Source organism: Vigna angularis, chromosome 1, assembly GCF_016808095.1.
Source record: "Vigna angularis cultivar LongXiaoDou No.4 chromosome 1, ASM1680809v1, whole genome shotgun sequence".
Taxonomy (NCBI): Eukaryota; Viridiplantae; Streptophyta; class Magnoliopsida; order Fabales; family Fabaceae; genus Vigna; species Vigna angularis.
The window spans coordinates 13,068,495-13,078,682 of NC_068970.1; positions in this window are offsets into that span (position 1 = coordinate 13,068,495).

Here is a 10,188-nt window from a genome sequence, read left to right on the forward strand (position 1 = left end):
AGCCATTTGAAGAGCAAAACAAGCCAAAATACTAACACCTATTTTTTTTTCTTTAATATATATCCTTTCACATAAACACGTACACCGCATAAAATATATCATCCAATAAATTAAAGATTCAACCAAACCTAAATTTAATTATCATTCATAAATCATTTTGTACACTTATATTAGCGCCCGAGTTAGTATGCGCCTTTCATTCAAGGGTTTATCAATTGTTTATTATATATATATATTCAATTTATTTAATAACTAAAAGAATATTTTTCTGTTATATTTTTAAAATCCAAGATAATGAAACAACAATAACTCAACAAACTTTCATAATTAAATCTTTCATAATTTGTAATTTAAAAAAATATTTTAAGTTTTTACAAATATATTATCAGCAATTATTATAAAATTATACCTTTAAAAATAAAAATAATTAAATTCTAAAATGTAAAACTAATAGGAATATATAACTTTTATTATCTATACGAAGATTCTTTTTATACACGATTTTTTTTCAATTTTACTCCTCAAATAATTATATTTTAAAATTTTAAAACTAAAATCATTATCTTATAACTTGTACCTTATTGGTGATCATTTACTTAAGTTAAATTATTTTTTAAATTAAAATAATTATTTTACTATTTTATCTTTAATGATCATTTATTAAATTTATCGTTTTTTAAATTAATATAATTCTCTATGACAATAAAAAAACTAATAAACATATAATCACTTTTATTGACTACTGATTCCTTATAAAGTATATTAATTATATAGTCACTTGTTTCTCGTGAAAGTGGCTGATGCTATAATGGATGGATGTATTTGACCATTATAAAAACAAATAATTTCTATTAGTTGAAAACTATTCATTGAGCTATTGTAATGTCAGTAAATATAATAACCACTTAAATAATTTAATTTTATAAATATATCTAAAAGAAAATTGATATGTCTGACACCATTAATTGTAGAACTTGAAGTAATGTTTTTTTTTATTGCCATATATTCATGAAAAAATTGTGAATGAATAATTTTAATATTTTTTTGGAAATTAGATCATAGATAAATATTATTTTTAAATAAATTTTAACATGTTATATATTCATGAAAATTTTTTTTCTAATTTATCGAAATCTCAATTAAAATTTATCTGATTTATTTCTTTATTCATTTGTTTATTTGTCTTGCACATAAGCAAAAGAAATTTAGCAGTCTCTTTCATCTAGTGGTCAATTATTTCATTTTTTTCTTATTTTTAAGATTTTAGACATTCAGCAATTATACTGGAAATTTTGAACACATTTTATTTGTATATGATTAATGTTTTGTTTGGTTCAAGAAAGAAAGATAAATAAAAGAAAATGAGTAGATAATTGTTTAATCGATTGTTAGGAAAATGAAAAACAATAAAGAAAAAGGAAAGAAATATATTATTTGGGAGAACACGTCAATGACATAGATAAAGGGTATAATATTTATTTTTCTCAAATTGGAGAGAACCACCTCATCTTTGATACTGATAGATTTTATATCTATTTTATCAAAAATATTACTTTGGAACATTGATTTTCCAAAAAAAAAAGACTCTACCCAAAAATAACTAAGAATATTTTTTTGTTATATTTCAAAAAAAATGGATCATAAAAAGTTGTGACTCGATATGTTAATCCTAATGCCTCAACCCAAACCAATTTCTAGGTCTAAATTATTTTCTTTAGATAGCACCAATTTGATAAAATTAAATTTCTATGCTAAAAGTGACAGTGGTGGAAGACAAATCAATCCATGCAACCTAACTTGTTTTCGATGACTAGAATTAGTCATATAGAAAATCTTGATTCAAGTTAGTTTATAAAGTGTAAAAATAAAAACCTTATAAAATTCCAATGTTCTCTAAGCTAAACTCTTAAACAAACTCAACCAAGATTGTCTCTTTATGTTTTCATAATTAGGAAGTGTTTCCTTTCATTAGTAGTTCTCACATAGCTTTGCTTGACAACAAACAAGGTTTAAAATTGTGAAACACATTGCATGATTGCAAATTGAATTGCCAAAACAATCACAACCACGACTTAAAACATTCAATTTTGCTAGCAAGCCAAAAATAATGCATCTAGAACAAACAATCACTTATGTTCTAATCAAAATCTCTTAGATTTCCAAGACGTAAGTAAAAGCATTGATGTTGAGTCATTGTTCCCTTTAGCTTGTTGTTCCCTTTAGCTTGTTGTTTCCTTTAGCTTGTTGTATGTTTATAATGTCGACTTGATTATGGTCTTATACTTAAAATGTTTGCATGTTATCTCTTGCTTCTTACCTTTGGTCCAATTTCTTCCTATTTCTCAAAGGTCTCCTCTAACTAATTCTTATCTTTAAAGAATCTATTCCTAACTTATTAGGACACCATACTGATTGGATATGATAACCACCAATCATTTAGTAAGTAAGCTAGTGCTCATAAGCTATTTCCCCAACTTCTCATATTTTTCTACACTCCTCTAAACGGGAGCAGACATCCAAACGGTGGTTCCATAGAGCTTGATCTCGAAATTGGACTGTAAGTGTACCATAGTGTACGGTGGGTGTAAGACCCATGAAAAAATATATATATATATATATATATATATATATATATATATATATATATATATTTATAATAGTAAATTTTAGCATTTTATTAGTAATAATAATTTTAATGGATAGAAAAATGTAAATTTTTGGATATAAAATTATAGTAATTCTAGAGGGAGAGCTTCAAATTTTTGATAACATATGTAGGATTTTTTAAGAAAAGTGAATAGTGAATAGTAAATAGTGAATAGTGAATAGTGAATAGTGAATAGTGAATAGTGAATAGTGAATGGTTAAAATATATATATATATATATATATATATATATTAAAATAAATTGTGGAAGAGAACACTCCACGTAGAATTAATCATTCAGAGATAAGAATGGTGAATAAAAAAATAATTTTTGAATAGTAAAAATGAATAGTAAAAGTGAATAGTAAAAATGAATAGTAAAAATGAATAGTAAAATTTTTGGCTATAAATAGCCAAGGGGGGGAGGCTAAAGATTTACACCAAAATTCTAGAGAAATTGTGAGAGAAGAGAGTTGGAGGAAATTCTAGTTGAAGAGAGGAAATTCTGGAAGTTTCCGGAGAACGGTTTGAGAAGAGGAAACTAAGTTTGGAATAGAGGTAAGAAGAGCTAACTTTGAGTATTTCCTTTTGTATTATCTTGAGTCTAAAATATGCTATATTCTGTTTTTGTCTGATCTTAAATCTTGAATATGGAGTATTTTGTTTCTGTATGATCTTGAAATTTAAATAAGAGTATGCTTCTGTGATGATATCCAAGTGTGATAATTGTAAAATGTGATATTGATTATGTTATGCCATTTGTATGTTATTAGTTGTTTATTTTTTTTATTTTGGAAGGATTAGAAATTGTCTAATCGGCTCTGCCAGATTCAATTTCTTGTTTTTCCAAACATTTTATTGCTTTCCTTATTTATTTTTATTGTATTTTGGAAGGATTAGAAGTTGTCTAACCGGCTCTGCCAGATTCAACTTCTTGTTTCCCCAAACTATTTATTGCTTTACTTATTTATTTTATTGCATTTTTGGAAGGATTAGAAGTTGTCTAACCGGCTCTGTCAAATTCAACTTCTTGTTTCCCCAGACATGTTATTGTTCGTGTTATTTAATTATATTGTATTTTTGGATGGATTAGAAGTTGTCTAACCGGCTCTGCCAGATTCAACTTCTTGTTTCCCCATAAATTTTATTGTTTTATCTATTTTTTTTATTGCATCTTTCTGGAAGGATGAGAAGTTGTCTAACCGGCTCTGCTAGATTCAACTTCTTGATTCCCCTAAATTTTTATATTAATATTATTTTGATGGTAATGGGAGCTAATTATTTTTGTATGAATTTATTTTATAAAATATTTGCGTATGAATGTTGAACTGGTGTGCTCTTGTGAAACTATTTTATGACTTTTATTATATTGGGTATGATAACTGAAACTGTGAAATTTTACATGTTGTGATGTGATGAATTTAATCTGTTCTGAATGAGTTTATTGGCTGAAATTGATCTTGTTGGAAGGTCTGAAATAAGGGTTCTGAAATAGCTTATATATGGGTATTAAATAGATGTACAAATATTGTTTGAGGTTGCTATGAGAGGAAGTGAACACATTAAAATTTGGCATTTCAAATTTAGAGCATAAGAGAGCATGGTAGATAATTTAAATAAATCAATTGTTAATTATTGAGGGCCTTTCTTTGTTGGTAGGATAGAGGAACCTTAAAAACCTGAGTTGGCACATCCCTGATCATAGAGCAGCCCTGGCCTGGTCCAGTCAGTTGTGACTAGTCATATGTGCTGGCGTCGAAGGTGAGTTTGATGCGTTCAGACATCTGGGTCCTCTCCGGTGACCAATTGGAGTAAAGAAAAATCTATACTAGGATGAAAATAAAATAAAACAAGTTGATTGTAGATGCATAATATTATCTCATATATATTTTATTACATTAAGCCCAGACTTTAATATGTAGTTCCTAAGATATGTTGATATATTTTGGTTGATCCATGATCTTTGTTTGGTGAAAGTACGTTGAGTTATACTCGTTATGGGCAAAATGAGTTTATAATATGAAGCATGATATTTGGCAATATGTTTAATTTATTGATACCAAAACGGGTTATTATGAATTCATGATTAAAGAATGAACATGATTGAGTTAGGTGGATAAGAGGGTATGAATTGTTGGTTTTATGAAATGTTGGGGTGGATATGAGAAATCATTACTTATGAAATGATGTTACTATCGGGAGTAGTATGTTCGAGTTATACCATGAGAGTTTGGTATGAGCAAAGTAACACCTGAGGTTTATGAAAGCAGGCAGAAAGTGGTCTGACCATAAGGCTTTGACATAAACATATGATTCGTAAGTTTTATAAAAGCAGGCAGAGAGGGGTCTGACCATAAGGCTTCAGAAAGTAAGACATGGTATATAAGTGAGGCTTAAGGAAGCAGGCAGAGAGCGGTCTGACCATAAGGCTTCATGAGTAAGCATGGTACACTTGTAAGATTTATGGAAATGAGAAAGATGATTTTGATAATGATGAATTAATGACATCGAAATAATGATATTTTATCAATTGCAGAAATACATGATTATAATATTTTTATTACAAGTTTAATGATTTTATGATATGGTTGGCTTACCCTTATTTGTTTGTACTATGATCATATAACTCATGTTATATGTGATTAGATAATGTTGCAGATGCGGTTGAAAAAGCTTAGAGATGAGAGAGATGCGGGGAAAAACTTTCAGGGATTTTTGTAAAAAGAATAAATTTGTATTGGAAAGATTATGTTGTGTAAAATTTATAAGTTGAAATTTCAATGGTGAAGACTATATTGTTTAAAGTTTGTAAGTTTGGTATTGTACTTTGGAGTAATTGAAATAAAGTTTGATTGTTTATATGAGATATCAAATTAATTTAGTCTCTACTATCAGTAATACCCTTTAAAATATTTGGGTGTTACAGTGGGACTCCAACGCATTGCTAACCATAGCCAAACATATCGCGATCACTGTTATGGTTAGTAGTGTTATTCCCTTCTTCATTCTCCTTTCCTTTCCCATTCTCTCTTGCTATTTCCTTCCTCTTTTTCTCAATATACCTCTTCTATGATTTTATCAAGGCTCTTAGCCGTTGACTTTTGTGACAATTGTTTTATTCTTCTTCTAATTCTGATTTCTAATGATTGTATACCGAATTGCATATTTTAATATCAATCAGAATTATTTGTCTTCAACGCCAGAGTTTGGATAAGAGAGTGTGAAAAACTAAGCAAGTAAAAGACAAGTAATAGCTACACAACTTGTAAAGAAAACTAGCAGATTACTATTATAAAATATTAAGTGTATAAAGTTTTGTGTTTTAGTGAGATACTAAAGTTGGTTATTAAAAAATAGTTTATTTTGTTACAAATGAATTTTTTTTATGATAGTGGAATTGAACAGTGAAATATATAAAGAGTTATATATTAGAATTAATGTGTCATGATTCTAACGTATACTCTAAAGTAAGATATAAGAATGATTTCTATTCAGAAAAGCAGTTACAAAAGTAGTCTCTTTAACACCATGAGATGGTTGTTGAACCCATAATGAATACATACATGTCATGCTCTTTTTATCACAAAATTCATTTGCATAATCACTCTTTCTAAAACCAAACAAATATGACTTTCTTACCTTCAGATTCTTTAATCAACTTCAAACTTGTTTCCATAGGTGTGCTAACTGGATTACAATCTTTCATTTTAAATCTGTCTAGAATTTCATGCACATTTTTTTTAAATAAAAAATCCTATAGTTGACAATTTTACTTCAATGCCTAAAAAATAATATAAATTTTCAAGATTTGTCATATCAAATTCAAGCATCATACACTTCTTAAAATTCTCAAACATAACAACATCATTCTCTATGAAAATTAAATCATCAACCTATAGACCCACAATTAACATTCTCCCTACATAACCAATCTTGACAAAAAGTGTGTCCATATGGACATTCTTTTAAATCCTTCTTTAAAAAAGTAAGTGCCAATTCAACTATACCAAGCTTATGGAGCTTGTTTTAGTCCATACAAGGCTCTCTTTAACTTATAAACCTTGTGCTCATTTCCAGACTTAATATAGCTAGGAGGTTGTCAATGAATACATGTTTTGCAAGTTCTCCATGAAAGAAATTTTGATTTCACATCATCTAAAAGGTAGGCCAAGAGTTTTGTGCCGCCAAAGCAATCACAAGTCTGATTGTATCATGTCGAGCTATTGGAGCAAAAAATTCTCTATAATCCATATCAAATTCTTGTTTATAGCCTTTTGTTACTAAATGCGTCTTGTGCTTGTTAATCTCTCCATTGTCTTTTAATTTTGTCTTGTATACCCACTTAACACCAATTGTATTTTGCCTTATTAGAAGTTTTGTTAATTCTTACGTATCATTTTTCTCTATAGCTGTGATTTCATCATCCATTGCTTGTCTCCATTTTGATTCTTTGACTGCTTCCTCAAAGGATATTAGATCACAGTCTACAAAGAAGGCAAAGTGAACAAGTGGATCATTAGATTGATAATTCCTACTACTTCAAAATCACTCATCCATGCAGGCTTCCTTTTGTTGTATGGTGGTCTCAACTCTCCTGTAGTTGTTGAAATTTATTGGGTTACACCTTGATCATCTTGTGAACCACTTGTTGGTTACTTTTCTATTCCATTTTCATCATCAAAATCTAAAAACTTAAGTTGTTGGCCTTGCTGACCTGCATTTTCATTACAATTCCAAAAAAAAAAAAATTCATCAAATACAACATCTCCACTTATGACAATTTTCTTAGTTTTAGGATTATACAATTTATAAGTGTTTGAAATATCACTAACACCAAGAAAAATACATTTATTTCCTTTATTGCCCAATTTGCTCCTCTGCTGATATGGAATGTGAGCATATGTAATGCATCCAAAACTTTTAATGTGGCTAAGGTCTCCTACCACTTCATGTTTCCTTCGATGTCTTATTTTTAACTACCAATGTTGGACTTGTATTTAGAATGTGAGTACTTCAACTAATTACTTTAGGCCAAAAACTTTTAAAGAGGTTTCTCATTGTCAAAATACTCCTCACCATGTTGAGAATGATCATGTTTTTCCTTTCTGATGCACCATTATGTTATGGTGTATATGTTGTTGTCAACTCCCTTTGAATTCAATGCTCTTCACAAAAAAGTGCAAACTCATTAGATCAATATTCTCCACCACGATCTATGCGAAGGGTCTTGATAAGCTTTCTTTATTCATTTTCCACTCAAATCTTGAAGCTTTTAAATAGAGGAAAAACTTCTGATTTTTCGTGTAATAAATTGCCTAAATTTTTATAGAAAAATCATTAAGGAAAGTAATTATATATCTTTTAACTCCATTGATGTAGGTTTAATTAGCTCGCATAAATATGAATGCACTAGCTCCAAAACATCCTTTGCTCTCCATTATTTGCCATTGGAAAATGGAGAACAATGTTGTTTGCTAACAACACATTCTTCACAACCTTGAGAAGGAGCAGTAATTTATGGAAGGCCTATCACCATGCTTTTTTGTTGGAAGGTCTTCAATCCTCCAAAGTTCAAGTAACCATAACGATAATGCCATAACCATGAGTGATATTTACTTTAGTCATCAAACTAGATTCAATATTGAGTGAAAATAACCTATTTGAACTCATTTGTACAACAACAATAGCACATCTAACAAAATCATAAATTTCACAAGAACCTTTACTAATGGTGATAAAATAGCCATTTTCTTGTAATTGTCCAACACCTAACAAGTTACTTTTCAAATTAAGGACATAAACACATTAGATATTTTTTCAACATAACATTTTTTGTTTTTATATTAATATCTCCCTTTCCCATCACTTGCACACTAGAACAATCACCAAAGCTCACAGTGGAGTGAAAATTTTCATTGAAATAAGAAAAAGACGACTTGTTACCTGTCATGTGGTTACTACAACCTATATCTACATACCAAATGTTTGGCTCAATATTCTTTGCTTCTTGAACAACTATCAACAAAGTCTTTTCTTCCTTTATCTCCACAAGATTTGAACATTCTCCTTTTCCTTGTTGTCACGAGGCAACTTGGTATAACATTCAGAAGCCTAATGTCCAAAGTTACGACATCTAAAACTTTCTGCCTTAGACTTGTTATGTTCCTTTCCTTTACCTTTGTCTTGAAATTAGTCATTATCACCTCTATAATTCTTGTTGAAATTTTGTTTCCATCTCTTTCTTTGCCTATACCTCTTCCTCTAAAGTTATTAGAATAAGTATAGGTAGAAGCCTTCAAAGCTTTCTCCTCTGTATCTTGTTGTTTGAGCTTCATGAACTTTGCAGTTTGTCTTTGAACTCTTGATAGCACATACAACAAAATTGAAATTTGGTGACAAAGACCGAGTATCTTTTCAACAACAATGACTTCTTTAGTTTTGTCTTCATTGATGTGCATCTAGTTTATAATTGCCATCACACAAGAAAAATAATCTGAAATTGATTCACCTTATTTAAATCAAGTTTTTTCAAATTTTGCATTTAAAGCTTGGAGTTGTTGTCCTTTTGCTTTTGATACCCCTTGAAATTTCTTGGACCTATAAAAATTCTCCATCACGTACTCTAATGGTCATATTGACCATGAGGAATAACTGGTTGCATAAAATTATCAAAAGTCATTGCCATGTGCTACTGCATTCCCCTCCCAAATTTGTTGCTTCAACCCAGTTTTATTCTCTATCTCACCCTCCTCTCTATGAATCGAGCTATGATACCACATTAAAAGTGACAAATTTTATGAAAAATAGAAAAAAATTGAAAATACTCTCTTGCTTGTTTATTTATTAGGAAATAAACTCTTTAAACAGGCTTACATTAACCCAACATGATAAAAGAGTAATGGAAAAGAAAAAAAAAATCTGAACTAACTCCTGAAAATAAGAAAAATAACAATCATTATCTACTAACAATCCTTCCCACTAAAAAAAAATACAAACTTATCTAACCGTGAAAGCTGTAGCTTATGGTGGAACATTCCTCACCTACAGGAAGAAGTTACCTCAGCATCTTGTCTTTGAAGAAATAGATCATAAACCAGTTTAGTGGACCACTTTCCTCAAAGAAAAGAACCTCAAACTCAAAGCATTAGGCGTGTAGGGAAGGCACTTCGAGATTGTTTTCCTACGACACAGTAATGAGTATTGTAAAGATTTCCTCCTTTACTATTGATCTTATTGTGATCAAGAGCTTCTTTATCAGCCGTTTTCATTATATGATCAGTTCATTGCGTGATGAACTAAATTTCATTGAGGCCAGATACTGATATTAAGGAAATTCCTCTTAATCCTTGATATTGTATGATTTGGATGGACAATTTTATATTCAATATTATTTAAATGCATTGCTAGTATCGTTGTTTATAATGTCTGATCAGTATAGCATAAATGTAATTTTATTTAAGTGAGATATTTCTTAATTGGCCAATTTTAGAAGTATTGCGAGTAAATCCTCTAAAATATCTATAAATTATTGACAGGAAAATG